This window comes from Meles meles, chromosome 16, assembly GCF_922984935.1.
Source record: "Meles meles chromosome 16, mMelMel3.1 paternal haplotype, whole genome shotgun sequence".
NCBI classification, from domain to species: domain Eukaryota; kingdom Metazoa; phylum Chordata; class Mammalia; order Carnivora; family Mustelidae; genus Meles; species Meles meles.
In genome coordinates this window covers 20,423,544-20,450,417 of record NC_060081.1, presented here as the reverse complement: position 1 = coordinate 20,450,417, position 26,874 = coordinate 20,423,544, and the positions used below count along the sequence as shown (strand labels likewise).

Genomic DNA, 26,874 nt, shown 5'->3' with positions numbered 1-26,874 from the left:
TTTTCCTCTATTAATTTTTCTTGACTTTTTATGTTGGTTTTTGTGTATTAGATAAAACAACGACTCCTCCCAGTCCTGACAGAGTAGTCTTGCTAGGAGATAAAACTTGTCAATCAGCCTGGCCTGAGCTCTTGGTTGCCTCTCAAATTTTTGTGATTGCCCAACCTGCTTTCTTTATTCTAAGTGGCTCTCCGTATTTGAGGGTATACAAAGACCTGTCAGCGTCCTAATGGAAGAATTGTATTCAACAACTAGATGCAGTACAATTGGAAGCTAGAGCCTCAAACAGAATCAGGAAAGTAGGTATTTAAGCCTCTTCCAGGCAGAAACTCGGAGGGTGTTTTTGTCTACTCCCTTTGCACTGGGCCCAGGTGTATAGTTGGGTGTTTGTGGGACTTGTGAATGGATCTTGGTGATCTGGGGACTCATACCTCAGGCAGCAGAGCAAAAACTGGATGCAGATGTGAGTGCACATTCCTTCTAGGGAGATACTGGTAAGTTGGAGCATGCCAGAGGGAGAAAAAAGGAAGTGTCTGCTGGTTTCTCTACTTTTAAGAACAGATCACAGCCAACCTCAAGATGTATACTAAATTAGAAGTGTGATCCTGAGGCAACAGCTTTCAAAGTTTGCAGATGGTCCCCTTCAGGAAGACCTGGAGCTGGGTGATTTTCCCTGCTCTCTCTGTGTTGAGTTCTGGGGAGATAGCCCCAGCAAGCGCTTGCATGCCCCTTAATAATTGCTTCTTTGTTTGTTATCATCTTGTGGGTCTCAGGAATACAAGGTCCCCTAGTTTTCAGAGCTAGGTGTTTTGCAAGCCTGTCCTTCAGATGGGAGTCTTAAAAGCTGGGGTGCTAAATGTGGGTTTCAAACCATTCACTCCTTGGTAGGAATATGGAGTTTGGAGTTCCCTCCCAACTGTACAGTGCTGTGTCAGGGGTGGGGTTTATGGCATGAGTGTGTCTCAGCATTTCCTACCCATTCCAATGTGAGTGTTTTCTCATTTGCCTAATGTATTGGAGGCTCTCAGATAGTTTCTCTATTTCTTTCAGAGGTATTTGCTGTTTATACATTTGGTATTGCCATGGGAGGAGGGAAGCAGCCTTCATTATCTCTGTCATGATTGTCTCTATTTTACTTTTATTATTGAAGGATAATTTTGCTAGGTTTAAAATTCTAGGTTGACAAAATTTTTTCTCCAGCAATTTAAAGATTTTATATCACTGTCTTCTGGCTTCTATCATATCCATTAAAAAGTCAGCTGTCAATTATATTGTTGTTCCTGTATAGGTAAAGCCTCCTTTTTCCTCTACCTGCTTTTAAGATTATCTGGGTTTTTTTTTTCAGCTTTTAGAAGTTTTACTATGATGTGTGTAAATGTAGCTTCTTTTTTCTTTATCCTACCTGAGGTCCATAGGGCTTCTTACCTGAGTTTGACATCTTTCAACAGTTTGGTAAGTTCTTAGCCATTATCTCATTAGTTACTGAGTTTGGCTCATTCTCTTTTTCCTCTCCTGAGGCTCCAATTTTATGCACATTAGAATTTCTGTCTTCTCTTTTACTCTGTCTTTTGAAATTTTAATTCCTCTTGCTTTTCTAAAGCTTCTTTCTGAATATTTTCTTCTAATATATCTTCCAGTTAACTAATTCTTTCTTGAACTTTATGTAATCTGCTGTTAAACCCATTCACTGAACTCTTAATTTGGAGTATCATGCTTTTTTTTTTTTTTTTTTTGAGGAGTTTGTGTGTATTAACATCCATGTATATTTTTAAAGTGTATATTTTAATAAACTTTGGCATAAGTATATTCCCATGAAACCATTACCACAATCAAGATATTAAGCATATTTGTTATCCCCAAGTTTCCTCATACTTTTTTGTAGTTCACACTCTTACTCCTCCCTCCCATCCACTTTTTTTTTTAATTAATTTATTTTTTCAGTGTAACAGTATTCATTGTTTTTGCACAACACCCAGTGCTCCATGCAGAACGTGCCCTCCCTATTCCCCACCACCTGTTCCCCCAACCTCCCACCCCTGACCCTTCAAAACCCTCAGGTTGTTTTTCAGAGTTCATAGTCTCTTATATCATGCTTTTTTGTAATAGAATTCCCATCTGATTCCTTTTTGTAATTTCTCATCTTATGCCCAAATTCTCTATCTTATCTTTTTTCAACTTAAGACTTTGTAAACATAGTTATCTTAAATTTTGTGTATCATGGCTCTTTTATCTGGAACCCCTATATTTCCATGGTCTGTTTTTTTTTTGTTTGCTTTGTTTTGTTTTGTTTTTGCTGAGAACATGTCATTCATATTGTCTTACCTCCTTGTATCTAGTTATTCTTTTAAATTATATGGTGGACACAGCATTTGCAAGATGAGTTTTGGAAATAATTTGAGGATTACAGTAATGTTATCTTTCTCCAAAGAAGTATGTCCATTTCTGCCAGGTTCTTAGAAGCATTAGCAATTAAGGATTATCTTTATATAGTTTCACAAGTTGAGGGGAATTTATGCTAAAGTTGCTCTAGGGGTATATCCACCTTCAAGTCTCCATTTCTTCTAGGGTACACTCTTCATGTTCCTAAACCAAATAATGGCAATTCACTATGTTGCTTTTTCTTTGTGGACTCTGACTTCATTGTCATCACTTGAGCCCCCAAATCTGTCAACAGCTTGTGTTAGCCTTTCAACCATTGCCTCCAAAACTGGGTTTGGCTTCCAGGGAAACGTAACCCTAAATACAAGACTCACTTTCCTTAATGTCTTTCTCCTTCTGGAGAAATTCTCTGCTATTCTTCATTTGATTTTTATATCTCTAATTTATGTCCTGATTATTAAAAACATTTTAGATTAACTGAATAGATGCATATGTGCTATTAAAAATAGTTTTATTTGTATTTGGGTAATTTGTTCTGACAATGACCTTCACAAGATGGATGTAAGCTATCCTGTATAGTGGTTAAGAGCACAGGATTTGGAGCCAGCAAATCTGGTTTCAAATCCTTGTTTTGCTTCTAGTAGCAGTGTGATTTTTTTGGCAGCTTACTTAAACTTTCTGGTTCCCACTACTCTCACTGGTAAAATGTAAATGATGATTATAGATGCTTTGTTGACAAATAGAATAATATTGCAAAAATATAATAAGAGTTGGCATCTAGTGTATGCACCATCAAATGGCAACTATTGTTATTAACATGAACTATTTAAATATTTAATAACATCTACCAAAGACAAGTATTTTAGATTTAAAATGATTATAATGATGAGATTCTTTTCCTGGTGTTGTATTTCAGAAAGGAACTCTTAGGTCATGGCTTTGGGGTTCTGGCAATACCTACTTTGTAATTTTTCCATACTCAAATCTTAGTAGTGTTTATGCTGTAGAAGTCAGGGACCCAGTGGAATACTTCCTTGCATTCTGGGGTCAATTAAAAACTCCAATTAAGGAAAATTCTGGCTTTCCTCACATGTAGCCTTAAAACATGCTTCTGTGCATAGATGTGTAAGAGTTCATGTGCTTGAGTTTCTACAATTGCCCTGATTGTTTTAATGCCTTTACTAGCTCCCTCTTTACACACAGGTAAAGCCAAAGGTGCACTAGCAAAAATTCCCTATGATTACCCTCAGGACGGCCATTGTTATAGCCCTACTTTAAGCCACCTGACCCTGGTTTTATACATCTAGAGGTTATCTACTCATCAGGAGACTATTCCTGCCAATTCTGCCTGTTGGGCACTTGAAAGCAGGTTCATTTAAACATCAATGACTAGGAGTCTTCATTGACCCCCTGCTGCTTAAGTCGTAACCTAGTCTTGACCTTAGAGTCAAAACTTGGTGAAAAGTCAATAAAAGTAGCAAACAATGTTATATTATTCTTGGCAGACTTTGCACAACAATGAGAGGGTTTAACAATAGTTAATTATGGCTTAATAGTTGCTTGCTAACAAATATTGAGTTTTTACAATGTAGCAGGTAATATGCACACAGGCTGTCATTTGAGTCACATAACATCCAAATGAGGTAGGCACTGTCATTACCCCTCCTTTAAAGGGGAGGAACTGTGGTTTACAGGGGCAAAGTACTTAATCCGAGGCCACAAACCAGCCTCAGGGTTCATGTCAGTCATTCCTGAAACTGTGTGCTCTCCATGTAAACTATTAGGTAGGGAAACTTAAGACTCGGTTTATTATGGAGAAAGCTGTCGTGAAGCTCTGAGGGAACATCCAGCAAATTAATAGGTCCGTAGTTATCCCACAGAATTGCTCTGTTAAAATGAGGTGGATTATGCTTTCAAAGACTATCCTGGTAAGAATAAAGACTGAGGATCTAACAAAAACAATTAGGTTAGCAAGCATCAAAACTGACCCAAAAGAATAGGGACAGAATAGTCTGGAAAGCACCTGGTCATGTAAGTGATGATGTTCAATAAAAGTCCAGAAAAGGAGGCATTAGCAGGTCTTGGGAAGCTTCTTAGAGAAGCTTATAATTGACAAAATGAAAGGTAACACTTCTGTCAGTATAAGACTGTGAAAAGTTAACCTTCTAGGCCCAACTGACATATGTGTTTCCACAAAATCTCTCAGTAGACACATTCAGTGGGTAACCATGTTACAGAATTTACCATCATTAAGAATTCTAACAGCCCAAACCAAGGCCTTCCACACAAATCATTATACTTGAGGCTCTTTATGGAGGAGAAATGAAATTATAATAAGAATAAAATTTATTAAGTTACTTAATGGTCCTGCTGCCTTGCCTATTAAGACTTGATTTTGATTTTGTTTTTTTCCTATGAATACTTAACCAAGTAGAAGCCTAAATCTGAAGAGTTAGGCCCACATTTTCCCAAATAGTCTGGCTACCCTCATTTACCTGAGGGGTGGAAATAAATTCCTCCTTTAACATCCTGAAACAATTAAAATACAGCTTCGGAAGAGATTATGAAACTAAACAACTCTTCCTTCACTTTAGCCTTTTAATCTAAAATGACCACTCTGTGTAGAAATCGATTTAAGGACTGCTAATATCAAGGTTTAGGTGTGAAGGTAAAGTGGTGTAAAATAACCATTTCAAAGATGATGGTGATGAAGGAGGAGGGATCATATCATCTATAGCAGTGGCTTCCCACAGTGAAGGTATAAAAATGAAGTTCCTATGTATTTGCTGGGTATACTACCAGTCAGCAATCCTAGATAATGCCTGGAACACTAAATGCTCAAAGAATGCTTGTTAGGTGAATACATTTACTTAGAAAGTGAGCTGGTCAAGGCTTTGAGCTGGATCTTAAAGGAGGAGTTTAGCCAGTGAGGAAGAGATTCATTCAAATCAGAGAGGCAAGCAAAGGGAGGAGGATGACTTTGAAGTTCCCACTCAGGCAGATGGATGGGCAATGGTGCCATAAACTAAACAAGGTGATGGACACAGGAGGAGGCATCAGTCAAATTAATAACAAACACATGATATTTTGTCACAAACTGGGGAATTCATGGTCATGAGACTAGTGCATCTTGCTGAGTATTACTCTCTCCAATTACCTTGTCCATATTTACACAACTGAAATCCTCTTGTAACCTTTCTTATTGGCCACTCTGTGATTATCCTAGAGCTTTGAGTCTTTGTTTTGATTTTGTTGGCTACTAAAATGGGATATCGTTTATTAAAAGTTAAGATGGAATGAGAGTACTCTCTAAAAGCAAATACTTTATTTCAATGATCTGACTTTCACCTTCATGTAATAGGTAGGCTGTTATTTCTCTTTCTCATTTCTCACTAAAGCCTAATGTGTTTGTGTGTTGATATTCTGTAGATAAGGGAACTATATTAAAATACAACATCATTCAAGGATATGGGCAGGGTGCTGGGTTTGGGAGAGATGTTGGTTGTAAATTAAAAGATGGTCATAGCACAAAAGCAGAGAATGAAGCTGAATATAGTAGTGAGGTTACCCAACCCAAAGTAGTGAAAACTGAATATTTCTCTGGAATGAAGTGCCACATGGTTGGTAGACATGGCCTGAGCATATGTAATTGAGAACATGTCTCTGGAGAGGAGAGGAAAAGCAGAATGGCTCTTTAATAAATTAAGTCAGTGTCTCTCAAAATGTTTGTTTTCTAAATTAAGTATTCCCAAAATGTGCATTTCCCAAATCTCCTGGAGAGATTCTCTTGGAGGTTCACAATGCTAAATATTAGCAGTGAAAAGCTCTGAGAAGACCAGCAGCAAAGGAAAAGTAACTTTATTTTATCCAAATTTGATCAAACTTATTTGACCTTGGAATGTATTTGTCATGGAACATGTAGTACAACTTCCCTGAAAGCTATGGGAATTGTTGAATTAGGAAACCATGTTTAATTTCATAGTGTCTAGTATATATTAGGTGATAAATAAAACTTATTTTTGAATTTTTACAAGTAATTTTCAAATAACAAAATCATTATTGGTTATCAACAGTTTTCTCAAAAAATAGATTTTAAAAAAGCAAAATAGCCATGACCTTCACAATCAGGACAGAACCTTAGAATTAGAAAGAATGTTGCTTTCTTAACATCTACTAAAAATAATTAAAGAAATTTCTACCATCTCAGGGATAAATTATTCCCTCCAGTTCCATAGCATATAGTTCCTCTGAAACTGTTAATTCTGCTTAGATGCCTTCTGAGTGTGAGTGAAATTTAATTATCTCATTTTCTTTAATAGCAGAGAGTAGATTAATTGTTCAAGAGAAAAAATGGCTTGTTACATGGGTGGAAAGGTGCAGAGTCCCTGGTGTGCCACTGTAGATATGACCATCAAGGCAGAAGCCTGATGTAGATAGCACATGAAAGTGTATATTCACACAGAAGATGGAACTAATTATTCATTTAACACTAATTTTCAATTTACACTGAAATTTATTTGGTTTTGTCAAATGAGAATAAATGTGTTCATCAGGCAAACTGCAGTTCAGATTTTGACTTAATCACTTTCTAATTATTTAAGCACAGGCAAGTCTCTGAGCTTCAGTTTCCTCTTTGTAAAATGGCATTACAATTTGGAAAACTAGAATAAAGCCTTCCTCATTTTAGCATTTAAAAGTCCTCAGGATGGTTTTTGCTCACCCTCATGCCACCCTAAAGGAAAGTTTTCTAGCAGACACACCCTACTCCATCCCACTCACAGTTCTAAAGGAGAGAGATCCAGCCAGAAAACAGACCTACAAATGATAAACACTTGAAATACACAAGTCACTTAATCCTTCTCCCTTAAATGGAAATGCAAAACTAAGGATTACCAGGCATACAAGGAGAACTGCAGCATGAAAAAGAAAGAAAAACAAAACACTGAAAAAATAAAATTAAATTAAAAAAAAGACAAAAAACAAAACAACAACAAAAACCCCAAGATCACACACACACACATACACCCCACCACCACCACCACCACCACAACAACAAAACAACAAAAGACAGAAACTAACCCAGAAAGGGGAATAAAAGACAAGTAGGGAATAGAAGACAACACCAAAAACACTCTAACTAATAGGCAAGGGGAATTTTAGAGAAAATATGATATTCTTAAAATCAGGACAAAATGCTAAGAAAAAGAAACGATTAGAGAATGAAAGAAAATGCTTGTAGGTTTTTAAAAAATAGTACAAAAATTTTTAAAAAATAGTAAAAAATTTTTTGAGAAAAAATTTAATTACAAAAGAACTAGAAAATAAACCCAAAGACTCTTCCTACTCTCTTAGAACATAGGGGGGAAAAGAGAAAGAACTGAAAACTATGAGGGAAAAGATTAGTCTAGAAACAGAAATTCAGCCTAGGAAATCTCTCATGCAGTTTTGGAGATGAAAAACATTATCAAAAAATAGTTGAAGAAAAAATTTCTAAAGCTGAAGGGCAAAATTCTTCGGAATTAGAAGAGCTTCTGAATGTCCAGAACAACTAAAGGAAACAAAGCTATACCTACAAACATCTTTGATATGGCAGAATACCAAGGATAAATAGAAACTTCTAAAGGCTTTTATACCCAGCCAGATGTCAATCAAGTATGAGGGCAGAATAATATTTTCTGGCAAAAAGATCTCAGAAAGTTTATTTGAAGATATACCCAGAGAAACCAAAGAGTAGAATAAGAAGAAGGTTTTAGGGTCCAGGAATCTGTAGTTACAATCCAGACTCCTAAGAGCAGTGGGAAAAATTGGCACCGTGACCATTGAAAAAAAGGCAGAGAGAGCTACAAGTACAGTTGAAATAGAAGGATGGTAGGGAGATGGAGGTCTCTAGGAGGAAAGGGGTACTTGATAGAAAAGACAGGCTTGGGGAAAATTATTCACAAAGACAAAAATGTAAAAAGATCCCCAAAAGCACCCATTGGAAACTCCAGGGATCACTGGTAGGGTAAAGAATGTATAATAAAGTGGAATGTTTAATAAAATAATAATTCACACATGAAGCAAACTAAAACATGGCAATATTGGAGGATAAAACCAAAGAGAGAGAAATTCCACTGAACCTTAGTCTGGGAACATCCTTTCTCAGTGGGCCCAGGCTTACAATGTTAGACTTTCTTAAATATACTCCTAACACATGACTTGATCAATCTATGGATGAATCATGGAGATTTGGCTACAACTTTAGGACAAAATGTAAGCGCATGTTTACCTGAAAAGTGAGACTTGGAAGGTGGATAAAAGGATAGGGTCATTAATAATTTTACTTCTTAAAGTGAGAAATCAAGAGATACATTATTATCAAAAGTTAATGAAACAGGAAATAATTTACTATAATATTTTATATTATAAATACAAACACAGGAAGAACAACAGGCAACAAATATAACAAAAGATAACAAAATAAATGTCAGACACATTTATTTTGGGAATGTGTCCCATAAATGGGAATGGGAATGTAGCCCATAAATGGGAATGTCTAGGAATGTGCAGAAGGGGCAAGGGTCGTAGGACTTAGCCAAATGATGAACTTTCATATTGAAGAGTCTGTAAGTTATATCTTTTATTGATACATTTTTTAAAAAAATAGAGTTATAGGCATATTATCTATATAGAGCAAAGAACAGAAGAAATGAAAATGGAAACAACCTCGTAGAATGGGACATTGTCTGTCTCCTTTGTCCAACATTGTATCCCTTGTGCCTAAAATGGCACTGGGCACACCTACCTACTGATAAATGATGAGTGGGAAGAAGGTGACTCTGGGAAACGATATATGAGTGTGGAGGAGAAGGGTCAGAGGCTGTCTCTTCCCAACACTGAATGGTTACCAGATAAAGGTTACTATTTTGATGAGAAAAATATACAATAGTGAAAGAACACAAGTGAATGGAGCATGCCATGAATGGGGATGCTCCTTGGGGAAGTGACAAGTAAGGTGGGACCTGGAAAAGGAATCAGCCAGGTGAGGAAAAAGAGTTCCAGACTGTGGGAACACGTGTGTAGACCCTGGGTGGAGAAAAGATCCAGGTGACTAGAGCAAAAGTGCTATATGGCAGGCTCTATGTGAGCCTGTGCAAGTAGGCAGGGGCCAAGTCTAACAGGGTTTGACAGACCATGTAGGGATGCTGATGAATTGCTTAAGAAAAACGAAGTGAGGCCTCTGACTTCTCTGTTTCCTTAACACCAATGAGGTTGGGTTCTCCTGGTTCTGTGTTTACACTTGGGACCAGCTTGCACACAACTCTGTTCAGGAATGGACTGGTCGCCTGGACTTGGTTTTCAGTATCTCATAACTTTGAATTCCCAAAGAAGAAGAAAATACTACATACTAGGTAACTAAGTAGAATATGGTCCACTTAGCATACTATGTGTCTTCGTTGTGTAAGTTGAAGGGGATGTGCAGAGAATGTTGGGGGGAAGAGTTGGATTTTCTCACCCAAGTTTTGGTGCTTGTCAGGAAGTTGTGGTACTGATTTACAGGGAGGCAGAGAAACACTATCAGGGCAATTTGGCATTGATCAGTAGCAAGGCACATTCTATTCAAGTTCACTGGGTTCTCAGGAGCATGGGACCAGGCCAGATGCCGATGATAATTGTAAAGATATGGGCGCTACCCTGAAGAAATGCCTGTTCTTAGAATACAGAAATAGATGTGGATGAACACAGATCCAGATTCTCTCAGAGCACAAATGCTGCACAGGGATTAGGCTCGGTGCTCTGGGAAGCTGAATGAACTCTTCCAATCCACTAGGGTCCTTGTTAGTGCATCAAAGCAGTAATTTACTCAATGACAAGAGTTCATGTAGCTTCCTAAGGCACTTAACTTACTCCCAGGATGTTGGTTGCACACCAGGGGAATCTGGCTCACTAATCTTTAACACTTGTCATAATTATTTTTCCTTCAATAATGCTATTTTCCCCCTGAGAAACTCAAAATTATTACATAAGAAATGTAGAAATATAAGTGTGTGATATTTTTTAATAAAATGTAGTCAGTGGCCCTGGGGAATTTTTGTAGCTAAAACCTCTCAAATCAATTATATTTTCTCATTTCTAGTTCCAATAATTGAATATTTTATTTCTATATTTATTTAAGTTCTTTCAAAATGAAAAGGTGGAGTTGTGTTGACACACTGGGAAAAGAGGGTATTATTAATTAAAGTTGTTTAAAGTATAAGATGAAAACAGTGCTGATGCATATAAATTTGTTTCAATGAGCTGCCAGCTGCTTTGTGAGGTTATAGGAATACTGTTGGCAATTCTGGGGGGTGGCACAGTGGTTCATCATTCCATCATCTCTAGGAGGTAAGTCTGCAATCACAACTCATCCAGAGAAAAAATAAATGATGCAGCCAGGTGTTGAGTGCCCAAGACTCAGCTATTTGGAAAATCCAAGATGCCTGACCTGCATTTCTCACATTTCAATCAAGAAGTTCAGTTCTGATCACGCTGTCACCTCAGCTGGGTGCTCATTGTCATTTACTCCCATTGTCTTCTGATTCTCACATCATCACTCTGGCCTAGAGAGGAAGGTGGTGGTGGTGGTTCTTTGCCTTTTAAAGGTAAAGAACATGAAGCTCAAAAAGATTGAGGATGGAACGCCTGGGTGGCTCAGTCCGTTAAGTGACAGCTTTCGACACAGGTCATGATCCCAGGGTCCTGGGATCCAGTCCTGCATCAGGCTCCTTGCTCAGCAAGGAGCCTACTTCTCTTTCTGCCTGCTCTGCCTGCTGCTCCCCCTGCTTGTGCTCTTTCTCCCTGACAAGTAAATAAATAAAATCTTCAAAAAAAAAAAAAAAGTTGAGGATGCTTGCCCAAGGTCACATGGCTGCTAGGTGGTAGAGTCAGAACAAGACTAGAGGTCTTTCGATTCCTTGCAGGCACTTCTTGTTGACTCTGGGACCTCAGGTGACCTCAGGCCCTACGTTGCCTGACCTCTCAGCTTCAGCCATTGCACCCAACTCCTACCATACAAGTGTTCTGAATGTCTGAACAAACATGGCGTGGGAAGACCATCCCCTAGAAAGTTTCTGCTCCCAACTAGATGCTGATGACTTACCTAGAGGCAAAGGGACTTTCAGGAACGTGTACATCTCACGTAGGAGTCAGCATTAGTCAGAAAACAATCATGAAGCAGGTAGCTCTTTGACCTGCTCTTGCTAGTTCCCTTAGTATGAACAGTAACACCCCTCATTTCTCTCTTTTACTCTCTCTCTCTCTACCCTCTCCCTCCTTGCCTTGCCCATTCTCATAGGAAAAACTCTCAAGGGGCTTCTGATATTTTTTGTGGTTGGTTAAAGATGACCAGAGTGACCCACTCAAGGAAGGTTAATTTCAGAGTTCAAGCAATGAGTTTTCCGAACCTGCTTCCTCCAACCCATGCCACTGGAGATTAATAAATGTTGGTTATTGTTATTTGGCTCAGAGGATGCTTGATTGGTTTGCCCAAGTCAATCTCATATTTTTGTATTTATTCACTATTACACAAGAAGGCAAAATGAGAAACAAGAGTCAAAATGACAAACAGGCTGATTTCGCTTTGAAATGCAGGACTTTCAAGTAATTGGAACTCTTTGGAAAAGAAATGGCCATATCAAGGGGCCAGGAGGTTTTTGTTGCCAGAGATAGTTAAACTGAATCGATGACCACTTATTGAAATGTGTTGGAAAAGGAGAGTATGGTTAGAATAGATGACCTCTAAGGTTCAACCCTGAGATATTTAATTTGTTTATCCTTCCCATAGACACATTTCTGGAGTACAGACAGAGGGAATTGGGTCAGAGGTCAGGGTCAATAGTCAGGCACCTTCAGTCCATCTGTCGCCTTTGCTAACCCAAGCTGTTCATCCACGAAGTCCAGCGAGGAATGTGGCACCAAGAGAGCAGCTGGGCAGAAAACAGGCCCATAGCTAATGGGTCAGAGTCTCCCTGATTTCAGCTACATTCCCACCACTGACAAACTTTACAGCAGCAACCACTTAACAAAACCAAAGGATCTATTTTGATGAGATTCTGAAACAAGAAACCCTAATGATTTTCTCCCCAGAATCATAGGAAAATGTAGCAGAGATATCATCACATCATTTGAATGTGTACCCACTTGCCAATTACTCTGGATTGATGCTTCCTGATGTAAATAATCAGCTGAACATAAAATCTAAATCATATACAGTTATTTGACACTTTATTCAAGACAAAAAAAAAATTGGCTATTTAGGCAAAAATATCACCCTAGTAGTTTTCCCGGCAAATGTGCTATGACTAAGTATATATATAAAACAGTCCACATTATGAGCAAGTAATGGTCAGGCCATGCCAATGGGTAATTTACTCCCCAGGAAACCGCCAGGGCCTGTGCTACATGTGTGCTCTTTTCCAAGTTGCTCAGAGCCATTTAGAAAATTACTATTGTTATTCACAAAATGCTCCACCAATCTCAGGAATTAACCCTCTTCCCAACATGTCTAATTTACTTGGTCTTCAAGTAATAGGTGCATTAAAGTTGATACAGGTCCAGTGTCTAAATAAGAAAAAAATGGCTGCTTTTTACTGAGTTCTCTGTGTGTTCCAGGTACTCTGAATGCATTGCACACAACCTCATTAAATCCTCACAACAACCCAGATGTATTATTATCTCTATTTGAACTGAAGAATAAACCGAGACTCAGAGAGGAAAGTCATTTGCCCATGGTTACAGAGTTCCTAGTGCCTGGTACATAGGAAGTGCTAGATGAATGATCGTTAATGTTAGTTTTTACTAGAAGGCACAGCTGGGATTGGAGTTGAGATGTAACCTCATCAAAGCCTTTACAATGGCCTCTATGTTGTTCTGCCTCATACAAATTACACTGTCCGTGAGAAAGAGGTGTGTCATGGCCAGGTGTCATTGGCAGGAATCCTTGTCCTAAGGGAGGCATATTGCATATGTCACACCTTCAGTAGCTCCTTATTAGGTAGGGGCATGTAGCATGTGAAATATAATGAATAACACAGAAGTCTCCAAACTTGAGTAGGGTATGCAAAGAATTTTCTAGAAGTTTCTAGAAGCTCAATGATACAGTCAGGGTTCATGGAATCTACATCTATCTTCTGTTTGTGGATGTCATCCTTTCTAAAACTGATTTGCCCAAGACTGCTCTGTGGGCAAGACTCCATGCTATCTCTCCATTCCTGCCTCCCCTGCACCACAGATTTCTACCATATAGGGCACTCCTCTCACCCATGCCTGTCCTGTGTACATGCATAAGAGACCCTCACTCCTAAGGGTGCAGCCGGTGGGCAGAGGTTTAGTGAGATGCTGGGGCCTTCACAAGAACTGAACAAACACTTCCTTTCCTCTGAGTGAATGGAGTGTGGGCTGAATCTTAGTCCCTGCTCACACACTCAGCAGTATGCCCTTGTGCAGGTCATTGCCTGCACCAATCTTATTACAATCCTTAAAATGTTTATTGTCCTGAAACAAAGGCTCATGGCTTTCTGTTTTTTAAGGGGCAGTATCAAAGACTGATTTCCAGAAAGCCTAGAAGTACGAAGTTTTCCGGGGTTCTTTCAGAAGGTTTGTGAGCAAAATCATTCCATGTAGTTTGGGAAGACATGATCACTGGGCTGCCTCACAGGACAACCCAACGGAGGCATCGTCAATTCTCAAAGATAGCTGAGTCAACAAAAGGGCATTTACCAGTCAGGAAGGTTAACTGCTCACTCTTTATTTCTAAACAAAGATTGTTGAGCATCTCCTAAAGCACAAAAATAGAATTGCAGGCCAGACAACAATGAAGACTGAGTAACAGGCTCATAAAATTAATGGCCAGAAATTCCATAGCAACATTTTCAGCCCAGAGCTTCTCAGACCTCAGACTGTAAATATGCCATTTGAAAAACAAAAAGATGGACTCAACATTCCAGTTCCCCAATATTTTTTTAAATATTTTATTTATTTATTTGACAGAGAGAGATCACAAGTAGGCAGAGAGGCAGGCAGAGAGAGAGAGAGAGAAGCAGGCTCCCTGCCGAGCAGAGAGCCTGATGCGGGACTCGATCCCAGGACCCTGAGATCATCACCTGAGCCGAAGGCAGTGGCTTAACCCACTGAGCCACCCAGGCGCCCTCCCCAATATTTTTTTTAAAGACTTTATTTATTTGACAGAGAAAGACACAGTGAGAGAGGGTACACAAGCAGGGGGAGTGAGAGAGGGAGAAGCAGGTTTCCTGCTAAGCAGAGAGCCCGATGTGGGACTTGATCCCAGGACCCTGGGATCATGAACTGAGTTGAAGGCAGATGCTTAACAACTAAGCCACCCAGAAGCCCCATATCCCCAATATCTTTAAGAGCAGGGCAGCCTACTACTCCTGTGCAACTCAGACTTCACAGACACACTTGATGGTGGTGATGATGATGATAATGATGATTTTACCAAACAGAGGAAATACTGTTTCAGTGCATGACACGGTGTTTTCTCGGCCCTTAACTACTCAAATGAGTATGATTTTCAGGTCAGTATTATTGATTTGATTTAAATGCAGTCTTCTTGGGAGAGGCTGCCTTTTAAAATAGATTTCTCAAGAATAAAAGGGTTTCTACCTCACCTTCTCTTCATTATGTTTATGAGTCAATGGGCGGAAGAAAGCAGGGTGCTGCCTCTGAAGTCAGCTAACAGGTGTACCCGGGGAATGAAGGAATGAAACAATTAGTAAACACTTAGAAGATCCATCTCTGTGTCATGCATGGCATTAGGAAATCATCATAATAGGAAAAGTTAGTGGTTATTAAGCACTAACTATATGCCAAGTGCTATTCTAAGAAAAGGACAGATATTTGCTCACCAAAGCCACATGGCATCAACTTTGACAGAACTGAGTAGATTGCCCACCACCGCAGAGCTGATGGGATTTTTCTTCCCAAATGCTTATTAGTCTTTTATATATACTTTTCTGAGTTTATTTGATAAAGTTTCATATCTATTAATGATGATATGCACACAGTATATATTGAAGTATTTTTCTAAGTTTGCTGTTAATTTTCTGTGTGTGTGGTGTTTTTGACAAAGTCAAATCTATCCTTATTTTTATTTCACTTATTTAGTATCAGACTTACTGAAACTCTTCTCACCCCAAGGTTATTAAATCTTCACCTAAATTTTCTCTAGAAATTTTCAAGCTTTATTCTAATACATTAAAATCTTTCTAGAATTCATTTTAGTTTAGTATGTCTAATTTTACTCTACTGCCGACCACCCCCAACAATTAGACAGTGTCCCAGTATTGTTTACTGGAAAGTTACTTTTCCAATCATAACTTTATTCAACAAATCCTTATCCAGAACCTATGATGAGCAGGCATTTTTCTAGGTCCGAGGGATACATTACATTATAATGGGGAGGGGCAAAAAGGGCAACTAAACATAAAGTATGCTTGATGGTGTTAAATGCAGGGGACAAGGAGGGGCTGGAATGGCTATTTTACACAGAGTGGTAGGTCTGTAAGGTCTGTAAGGAAGGCCTCTCTGAAATGAAAGGTGACCTGAGAAGGTCACCTTCTCACCTAAAGGAAGTGAGAGGTGACCTGTGTACCCAGAGAAGGGCATTCCAGGCAGAGGGAACAGTAGTTTCTGGGCCATGAGGTCAGGTTCCAAGAATGGCAAAGAGACCACTCTAGCTGAAGCAGTACCACAAATTAGTGGAGACGGTACTACAAGAAGTCAGAGGGATGGCCGGAGTCAGATTATGTAGGATCTGATAGGTTATTATAAGCAATATGGATTTTGGCCCTGGATAAGCATAGCAGATCACATTTCCCAAAGATGGCCACAGCCACATCTTGTGGGCTTGTCTACAATATGGCATTGTTGTACCCTCAATCTCTTTGAATCTGGGCAGACCTTGCAACCGCTTTGACCAATAAAATATGTCAGGAGAGATGCTGTAACAGTTTGGGGAGTAGCCCCTAACTGGTATAGCAGCTTCTTCTTCCTGCCTCTTAGAAGACAATCACAATGGAAAAAATGCCCAAGCCACACTGGGAGCCCTGGAAAATGAGATGCCACATGAGGAGACAGAGAGGCCAAGGAGCCACAAAGCACCAGGCATATGGGTGAAGAAGAAGGGGATCCTCTAGCCTGGCCAATACCTAAATGCCTCAATTCCTAATCCATGGTATCTTGAGCAAAATTGAAATGTTGTCTTAAGCCACCATGTTTTGGGATAGTTGGTCATGCAGCAATAGAGAACTGGAACAATGAGGAAGGAAGTTCTTAGAGAGGTTTGAGCAGTCACAATATTTGACTGTTCTATAATAATTCCTCTGGGTCTGGGCTGAGAACAGAGGGAAGAAGGGAAAGTGTGGAAAGGAAACCAGAATGCACAACAGGTAAGAGACCAGAGTGGTAGAGGCTGAAGAGGTAGGAAGTGATCAAGTTCTGGATATATTTCAAAGGACACGTGGACGGGAGTTGATGATGGATTAAACGTGAAGTTGAGGGGCTGAGCCCTGAGCACTCCACCTTCTATGGATGTGTTAGAGTTGGAGAAGGAACCCAAAATGTAGGCGGCAAAGGAGTGAAGAGGATGGCCAGTGAGAGAGGAAGAGAAGTAAAAGAATGTTGTTCTGGAGGTAGAGGGGGAAGTTGCTTTGGTAAGGAAGGAGTGATAACTGTGTCAGATCTGCCAGAGAATCCAGTCAAACGAGAACTGACCATTCTCAATATTACTGACCTTGTTCTTGATATTACCAATTCAATATATTTACCATATACTAAATTTGCTTATGTGTGAGCGTATGTGTGTGTGAACTTTCTCTTCTCTCCCATTGATCTGTGTAACCATCTGGAATCATATGACCGCTGAAACTTTCATACTCCACAAGGCAAACACCATGCCTGCCCCCCTCCCTTTTTCTTCTCCCCGGCTCAAGAATATCTTGATTATTCTAATCTAAAATTCATCAGAATTTTGGATTGGAATTTTATCAATTCCCCTTCTTCCCCAAATGCACTGGAAATTTTATTTTATACATTTTTGGCATACAAATTAGTCTGGAGAATGATTACTGAGTCTGCTTATCTAGTCTCCACACATTATGTGTTTCCATTTATATGTTTCACAAACCTAAGTAGATTTTTTTTCATATAGTCTCATGTGTTTTCTCTTAAGTTCTTTTTAGGTATTTAAATTGCAGTGGCTTTTGTGAATTATATCCCCTTTTTCTCATTATATTTTTCTTACTGGCTATTTTTGCTCTAAGAAATCTGTTTTTGTATGAAGAATTCTTTTTTTTTTTCTTTTTAAAGCTTTTTTTTTTTTTTTTAAAGATTTTATTTATTGGACAGAGAGAAATCACAAGAGAGGCAGGCAGAGAGAGAGGAAGGGAAGCAGGCTCTCCACTGAGCAGAGAGCCCGATGCGGGACTCGATCCCAGGATCCCGAGATCATGACCTGAGCCGAAGGCAGCGGCTTAACCCACTGAGCCACCCAGGCGCCCCTGTATGAAGAATTCTCTTATTATTTCTAATGATTTTACAGGTGATGCAAACAGATTTCACACCTTTATTATTTTCATGGGCATAAAATTTCATAGCTATGGATTCAAATAGCCAATGTATAAGGCTGTCCTAATTTCTGCTGATAAAATTATTCCTAGTTTGAAGAATGGGATTTAATATGCCAGTATTTCAAAGTGTTTCACAAAGAACTCCAAGATTTCCAGGTGCTCTGAGAATGATTGTAGCCACACATCTCAAATTGTCCCAGATATTTCCAATTTCAAATATTTTCCCTTTGTTAACCCATGAGTCAGACCATATGTCCTTTGATCTTTGCTTCAAAAAATATTGTCACGGTATTTAGAAAGAGGGACAGCCCAGGCAAAGTTATAACATATGGGATGTTTTTCCTCTGAGCCTCTAACTTTCCTCTTAGTATTTTTCCTGGTATGTGTGCCTAGAGTACACACATGCGTGTACGTGCACACACTCAGACACACACACACACACACACACACACACACACACACACACACACACACAGTGGTGTCCTGCAGGAAAAAAGGGTTTTATTCAAATAATGCCATGTGGGCTGCTGTGCAGCCTGGACTAGGATCACCTTAAGGCTGGCTGGTGTGGAAGGTTTCAGAGTCAGGAAGCCAGGGTTTGGACCTCACCTCTAACTGTATGCACTTGGGTAAGTCACTTAACCTTAGAACCTCTATTCTCTTTATGTGAATATCTACTTTGAAAGGCTGTGGCGGGGACTCAGAAAATGACTATGAAATGCACACTATAGGTAAGAGCTGAGGAAACAGCATCTGCTTGATTTGGAAGGAAATTCCGTATTATTCCTCAGGTCCTTAAGAAAATTCCTTGGTTTCATGGTATAGAAGCAAATCAAAGTTATCGATGCAAAGTAACCAGAATGAAAATGCAGGAAGCAGCGGGCTCTCAGTCTCCTAATTCCCCTCTTTACACACCTAGCTATAGAAACAAATCACCAATTGTCTCCCATTTATAACTAACCAGCCTCCACTCAGAGGCTGCAGTGTAGTAACCATGGGGCAGATATTTGTCATTTTTTGCTGTCCCCTTCCAATGACCCACCCCTTCCTATTACCATTCCACTCTTCCTTTTGAGGATGCCTTCATGGGTAGAGCTTTGGGAAGTAGGGCCTGAAGTCAAATGGACGGACCTGACCTTGCCCTGGAGGCAGGCATGTGACCTAGACACAGCTGATCACACTCTCCCTTCTTTCTGGGATTCTGTATTTTACATAAAGCATGCCCCAAAGTGGGGACAACTGAGGTCATATCTGTCACAGTGGTGGCCACATTACAGGATGCAGATGGTGTTCACATTTCCATTACTGTGGTTCTTAATGGTGTTCTTACTGGTTCTGGCTACTTGGCTTTCAGACCCGCTCACTGCTCTCCTTTATACCTGGTCAACCCCAGTACCCCAAACTATTCCAAAAGATTGTCTTTTTGTTTAGCACAGCTCAATTTGGTTTTTCTCTCTTGCAACAGTGTATGACTGATACACCCAGATTCCAAGACAAGGTAAGAAAAGCAGCTTATCCCACTTAGCAAGAATTCTCTTACCATGGTCAACAGCTGGTGCTTGGGGAAAGGGGGACTCTTAAAACACGTGACTAAATGGTACATCATGACTGAGCTGATGTTCGACATTATCACCTTAGAGAGGATTTTGGAGCAGAGTGCCTTTCAGTTTGCAAATTTATCACCAAAGGAGGCAAGAGGATGGAGGGGTGGAAAGAGAGAGTGAGTATCCACACATGTGATAATCAACTCAAACCCAAAGGCTTCATACGTTTTCAGGAGAACCTGAAACAATTTCTTTGTTCAGAACAGGGAAAAGTAAATGCTAGATTTGCCTTTCCACTCTCCATTTTCCATTGTTTCAGCACTGCTCCCTGGGCCTGAGAAAGCTGCCACCAGCATTTTACTAGTTATCTGATTGTCATCCTACTTAACATGTTCCCTGGTCTGCTGGCTGATGGTAGTTTAAGCAGGGTCTAATTGGTAACATATTGTCGATTGAATTAAGTGCTATATTATAGATATTTAAACCATGATAATTCTTCCATAAAGAAAAATCTGTCAACAGACTACAGCAGAGGACCATTAATAAATCAAATTGTCATGTTTATTAGTTATTGCAGGAGTCTTGTTGTCTTGTATTCATGATAGCCCTCCCCCCATTTTTAGCACCAATAACAGGTATAAAGAGGAATCTCTGGCAAGGCGCTTTTCAATGGGTTCCTATTTGTACACAAACACCTGTTTGTATTTTAATCATGAGAAAAATGGTGCTACTTCACTTTAAAAGGAACATGGATTGGGGCTGTTTTTTGGATGAGGGATAATGTTTTTGTTTTCTTGCAGTTATGTTGTAAAACATTGGGAATCAACACATTGATAATCAAAGAAAAGCCAATGAAAACAAAAATGAGAACACCATTTGCTGATCAGATCTGCAAAAAAATAGAAGAACTGGTAGAATGTACTACAGGATTTGTAGAACAGTTGCTGCAGTTTGATTTGTAGTATTACAAAAATTGGCAATAAATTAACTTTCCATATATGAGAATGATTCAACAGATTATGTAACATCAGTACCAGGGAGCAAAACAGCTATTTGAAAGAATGAGCTAAATCGTACCTAATGACGCATCATTAAGAACCACTATCATTTATACTTTCCCTTTCCCTTTTCTTTAAACTGCCTGGAATGAAAGTCACTTTCCACATGTTTTTCCTACATGAATAAGAAATAATAGAATCGTGTTTTGCAAATGTACCGTCCCTGGAATCTCCTAAAACCCTGTGCACCGAGTAGGACAGGCTATTATACGCAATTTACAGAAAAGAAACTGAAGCGTGGAAGAGAAAGTGATTTATCGAAGGAGTCCCATAGCTGTCAACCTCAGGAGGCAGGATGCAAGGATGCAAGCTCTTCCTCTGAACCAATGTATAGAATAAAGGGTCTAGAAATCAGAGACCAGCATCCAGCTCCTCCCCAGAGTGTTAAATCTCAGCATGACCTTGAACTTGTTTCTGAATTCTCTGGGACATGGCTTTCTTATCAGTCACAGTTCAATACCACATAGTACTGTAAAGGCAATCCTGGCAGCCAGGAGCACAGAATCAGAAATGGTCAGACCCCTGTTCTGCCTGATCCCACCCAGCTCTGCCTGGTCCCACCTGGCTCTGCACCCTTGGGCCAGCTATCAGCTATCTTCTAAATTAGGCACAATCCTAAGGGCTCTGACACAACAACATGAGAAGGCATGTAACATGTTCACACACGTGACAGACACCAACCCCATGCCATGTACTGTCATTTGGATGCCAGTTACAGGTCTCTACTGCCCAGGTTGCTGTGCACATGGAAGTCTGTGTCATCAAATCTGCTAAGCTCCAGAGCTTGCTCCAATCACCAGCAGGACTCAGGGGTAGATCTGCCCCGGGCTCCTGTCCTAGCCAGCCCTCCCACCCCCTGCCACTACACCTTGGTAGGGCTTCCACTTGGGTATCCTTGCTCTGACCTCCTCTGTATCTCCTCATACACTCATTTACCTACCCCACAACCGACCTTCAATCTTTCCCACTCTCCTACCATTTCCCTTCAAATCTGACAGCTTAATTGCAGAAAAGGGTGTGATACTACTACTACTATTACTAATAATAATAATAAATAATGATCACTAAGACTTATAGAGCCCTTTCAATGAGCCAGGCACCCTCCTAAGCACTTGACATGTATCATCTCTGCTAAACCTTACTTAAGTGGTAGAGACTATTGTACCCACTGTACAGATGCCAGGACTCTGATGCAGAGAGGTACAATGAATGACTTGCCAAAAGTCACAGCAAGTGTCAGAGTAAAGATTGGAACCCAGAAATCCAGTGACTGAGCAACATATATTTTTCCACTTTCTAAATGCAAAATAAATGAAAACTATGCATGACACAACTAAATACTAAATGCAGGTGTTGCCCAGAGAAAGAGAACCACAGGGGCGCCTGGGTGGCTCAGTGGGTTAAAGCCTCTGCCTTCAGCTCAGGTCATGATCTCAGGGTCCTGGGATCAAGCCCTGCATCGGGCTCTCTGCTCAGCAGGGAGCCTGCTTCCCTTCCTCTCTCTCCGCCTGCCTCTCTGCCTACTTGTGATCTCTGTCTGTCAAATAAATAGATAAAATCTTAAAAAAAAAAAAAGAGAGAGAACCACAGTAGACAGAAGCAAACCCAAAACCTTAGCATACTGAGTGTTTGTGTTACTTTCACTGTAATAACCTCACATCAGCACTGAGGTGAAAAACCCTGATGGACCTAGGTAAAGGAAGGAACTCTTTCTCACTTTGCACTAAGGGGCAATTGCTTCTGAGAAAAGCAGAGAACATAATTTGAAAAAAAAAAAATTGGTTGTACACTCGAGACTCAAAGAACGAGCTTACTGCCACTTCTCTGCTGTTGTGGGTATTAGTTAACAGTTGGCTTACCCTATTTTAGTTGTAGTATCAAGCACAGAGTACCTGAACAGGCTCTACCTCAGAATTTCCAGCGCTTTGAGTAAAAGGAATTATGAACTGCATATCGAAACATGATTTCACTTTTACATTTGTAAGAGCGTGAGTAGCAAGGAATTCACATAGTAGGGGGAAAAATCCTTTATCACACCATTAGTTTCAAAAATATTGTCACTCTTGCTATTTTGAATTAGATGTGTGTCCATGTGTATCCACGAAGTGCGTACATTGCACGTAATGTGCCATATGTATATGCATGATGTCCGCACACCCAAGCATACACACGTGCATGAACATGATGTGCTGTCCAAAGAATAGGAGCTAGGGCTGTCAGACCCTATTGTTGAGAAAGTCATTCGTTCTGAGTTATTTACACAGAAGCAGTGGCCTTAGGGTAAAACACACACATTCTTTCCTTCCTGAGATCAGGCCTCTGGGTCATTCTCTGTGACCATTCACTGGGGTCCAGTCTGTGGCCATGTCATACGCTCTATTTGGGGGTATAGCTAACAGCCTAAATAAGGTTCAGACACACCGTTCATAAGGCCCATATGCCCAGCTATCATCACGAAGGGTATCAGCACATCCACACTAAGACTACATATCCCTCACATGTGCACCCACATGAATCCTGTGACCTTTTCTGATCATGTTCCAAGTCTGCCTCCGCAGTCTCTCCAGCCATTCACCCCAGGCTGAATTATCTCCATGGGGTGCAATGGGGGTGTTCCCTGCTGCCCAGGCTACTCTGATGCAACCCCCAAAAAGGTACAAAGCAAGGGTTACTTCTTCTCCACCCATGGCAGCCCAGAGGATCCAGACGCTCTCCGGCTTGATCTTACCTCTCAACTCACAGGCTCCTCTTCTTTCCCTCTCAGATAAGTTGTTCAGCTTCTTTCTTCTGAGGCTGTGTGGGGAGCTCCCGTCTCACTGGCAAGCTATCTGAATGACACTTTTCTGTATAAACAGGAAGAGTATATGTGGTCACGACTAAAGTGTGCAGGTGCTGATAGAGGATGTGAAAGTGTGGAGGCGAGTGACTAAACCAGCCGATGGCATTTCCTCACCAGATACCCAACTGCCCTCCTATTACCCACTGCAGGGCAAGGTCTGCCAGAAGGCTGGAAGCAAAAGCCTGGGCCCCATTCTGGGGGACCACCTGACATAAACCAGAAGAATGTGGTTGGTTATGGAGACCAAGAATGAAGTTCTCTACTACTCTGCCTCTCCCTAACTCTGTGCAGACTCCTTAAAAGAATCCCAGGAACATTTTTGGAATCCCTTAAATATATTCTTATCATCAAGTACATTGATTTAAATGGCCTACTTGACTTGCCTGAAACTCTGCTGGCTTCTCAAACTGCCCATATATAGGAGACTAGAACCAAAAGACTTATCCTGTCTGTCATCTGTAATAAGTCTTCTAGAACTTTCTAGAATAGAGATGCAGTGGCAGAGAAGATGCACTAGATCAGTAATCAGATGACCCAAGGCTGCTCTACTCGCAGGGTTTCTACCAACTCACCTCTATTCACTAGTCAACACACAACAGTAGGGCTTCTTACCCCACACCCTTCCATTCTACCCCATTCGTCTCTAGAATACTTTCTGTCACCGAGGAGCTGACTGATGGACACTTTCTTAGTTCCTATCTTATCTGTCCCCCTGCAGTGTTTGACACCAGGGACCATTTCTTTCCTTCCCTCTTGGCCTCCCTGACTCCACATTCTCCTGGTTCAGGTCAAGTGATCTCTCTCATTGTTAGGTTTCCATTCCTCTGCCAACATCTTAAATTTTGTCCCTCCCCAGGGCTCTATGCTTAGTCTAGTGGTTAATGTTCTCCACAAGTGGCTCATCCCAAGCCCACATCCATATATTCACAAGTCTCTGCTATTCTCCCAGGTAGTTCACCAGGCACCCTGGCTCAAATGGTCAAAATGAAACCCTGGCCTCTAACCTTTCCATGAAACCTGTGAAATCCTTCCTGCCTTGCTCCCAACTTGCTCCTATTTCCCACTCCTGAGTTTGCCCACTTCTGGCCTCTTGCTTTTTTCTTGGCTAAAACAGCTTCTTTAGGTTTGACCCTCAATCACCCTTGTCCAAACAGGGCCATTCATCTGTATCCTCAGGCTGGATTCACTTCTGGACATACCTACAAACTGCCTACCCCAGCCTATGCCAACCACGGGGAAATTATCCAGGTATTGACCACATCAGGTCCCTGGCAAGGGGAAAACTTTTCCCTCTCTTATATTCAAATATTCAAACCAGAAATGGGGAGTCTTCCTGCCTTCTTTCCTTTCTCACATACCTGTCAACGTTTCATTACCAAGCCCTGTCAATTCACCTCTTAAACCACACCTCAAATTCTTCCCTCTTCTCCTTTCCTATAGCCAGGCCCTGACTTCAGGTTTCATTAACAATTCTCCCACCCCCAAAGGGGCATGTGTACCCACGGTGTGCAAGAACATACAGAGTTGGGGGAAGAAAAGTCTTAAATATCTACTCATGCTTACTTGATTTATTTCTATTGAGATTAGATTTACCTAACATAAAATTAACCATTAACCATTTTAACATGCACAATCCAGTGACATTGAATATACTCTCAATATTGTGCAACCATTAGCTCCATCTAGTCCCAAGACTCACATTTATTTTTATGTCATATTTTTAGTGTCTTCGTTTTGTGTACATTTTAATGCAGGTAATGTTTGAATACAGTTGTATTGTGACCATTTGTGAATAGTCATACATCCACTGGGAATCTGTTATGAAAGCTTCTTTACTGAGCAGGATGCATGATAGGAAACATAGACACATGTAGTCTCTAAACTCATCTCCCAGCTGACAGGCTCTAGAGTGCTTTCCAAACTGTCTCCAAATTTTCTTTGGAAATGACTGCAAAAATGATGTAACATTACAACCACTGCACCCCAGTCTCAGTCCTTAAACTCTTTAGTGGCTCCACATCACCTATAGGAAAATCCCAAAGTTCCAGCACTGGGGGACAAGGTGTTTGATGCAGTAGCCTCTGCCCTCTCTCCAGTATCATCTCTTGTCACGCTCTCTACTTCCTTCCTTCCTCACCACCCAATAAGACCACACCACTGACAATTTCCTGAACATTCAGACTACTTTAAGTCACTCTTTTCCCATGTTATTCCTCTTTGGGGAATGCCTTTACTTCCATGGACTATCTGGCAAGTCCCCACAGACACTAAAAATCCTTCCTCATTACTCCTCTGAGGTGTCATTCATGACACATGCCAGCCAGTCCTGAAGCATTTGTCTCCATGATGGAGGATATCATGGGCAATTTGGTGGTTAAGAGGGTGAGTTCTGACATCAGAAAGACCTGGGTTTGAGTCCTGCCTCTACCATTTACTAGTTGTGGAAACTAATGTTTCATGTTCTCCATGGGTGGCCTTAAGTACATTACTTAAGCTCCATCTCCTCATCTCTACAATACCTATGCCAGAGTAGTTGCATAAATTAAACAACATCATGCATGCATGGGATAAGTATTCAATAGGTAGAGGGGAACAATTGTTTCTCTTACTATTCTGAATCCCTGAATATTTTGTAAATCTCCTACCAAGGAGAGCTACTCTCAATGAGGCAGAATGGCTTTATTTAAAAAAAAAAAAAAAAAGATTACTTCTTTAGTGTGGATTTGTAACAGAAATTCAAAGAAGGCATTTTCTGCCAGCTGTTTATGCACCGACCTCTGCGGACTTCCCAGCCACGCCTCCTCCCCTTTCCTCCTCCTGGCCCCCTCTCACCACCCACACAGCAATAACCCACAACTGGCAATTGCTGAACACTAGTGGCTGATCTCCCCACTTTGCTTCTTCATAAGCTTGCTGCCCCAACACTGGTGGAGAGCACTCAGGGAGCCCGCCTGTGTTCCTCTTAGGGAGCATCCCCGTGTGCCTCACCCTGGGTGAACAGCTGGGCAGATGAGAAGGCAGACACGGGATGTGAGCAGCAACAGGTCCCTAGAGACAGAGCGGGTCACAGATGGATTCATGTAAACTTCTTTCCAGCCTCTGGCAAGATCTCTGGCACAATGTTTAACAAATATATTTCCTCTGCCACAAGACCAACACACTGAAAAACAATCACTTATTCGCACATCTTCTCCAGGAGACCGGGGCTCTGCCAGGTAAAGTTGGCACTGGTCTCTGTCACACATAGAGGGTCCTCAATAAATTTGTTGAGTGAGTGTATGAATGAAAATAAACTGCAGTTGGGTAAAACCAATGTTGACCTCAAATTCTGTCATGTGTTAACCTTGTCGTGCTGTGTAGCCTTGAGCAAGTTATAGTATCTCAGAGCTCAGTTGCCTCATAAAATGGGAAGCACAAAACACACCCTCCCATGGGAACAGAGCCGTTTCCAA

At 40.6% G+C, this 26,874-nt stretch overlaps 1 protein-coding gene across 1 annotated transcript in view; it reads right to left on the bottom strand.

The window, feature by feature from the left end:
* The window catches only part of AFF3 (AF4/FMR2 family member 3), a 568,940-nt gene extending 545,547 nt beyond the window's left edge, over positions 1-23,393 (bottom strand). The window contains exon 1 of the mRNA XM_045981491.1: positions 23,312-23,393. The gene's annotated coding sequence lies outside the window, so the exon portion shown is untranslated. The remainder of the gene's footprint in view (positions 1-23,311) is intronic.
* Between the last annotated feature and the right edge of the window lie 3,481 nt (positions 23,394-26,874).